Source organism: Mandrillus leucophaeus, unplaced genomic scaffold, assembly GCF_000951045.1.
Source record: "Mandrillus leucophaeus isolate KB7577 unplaced genomic scaffold, Mleu.le_1.0 Scaffold64, whole genome shotgun sequence".
Lineage (NCBI taxonomy): Eukaryota > Metazoa > Chordata > Mammalia > Primates > Cercopithecidae > Mandrillus > Mandrillus leucophaeus.
In genome coordinates this window covers 3,250,364-3,250,751 of record NW_012106919.1, presented here as the reverse complement: position 1 = coordinate 3,250,751, position 388 = coordinate 3,250,364, and positions in this window count along the sequence as shown.

The following is a 388-nucleotide window of genomic DNA, read 5'->3' as shown; positions in this document are numbered from 1 at the left end:
AGCAAATGGAAAACAAAAAAAAGGCAGGGATTGCAATCCTAGTCTCTGATAAAACAGACTTTAAATCAACAAAGATCAAAAGAGACAAAGAAGGCTGTGACATAATGGTAAAAGGATCAATTCAACAAGAAGAACTAACTCCTAAATATATATGCACCCAATACAGGAGCACCCAGATTCATAAAGCAAGTCCTTAGAGACTTACAAAGAGACTTACACTCCCACACAATGAATTCCAGAATCATGAACCATCTGGAAGGGGCTGAGGACACATATGAAGTACAGTCTAAAGTTTCAGGATCAGTTTTGGGAGCCAGATGTTCTTCATTTACGGGCAAAAGACCAGAGGATCAAGGAAACTGAAAAATACAGCACAGCCTAGATCCAG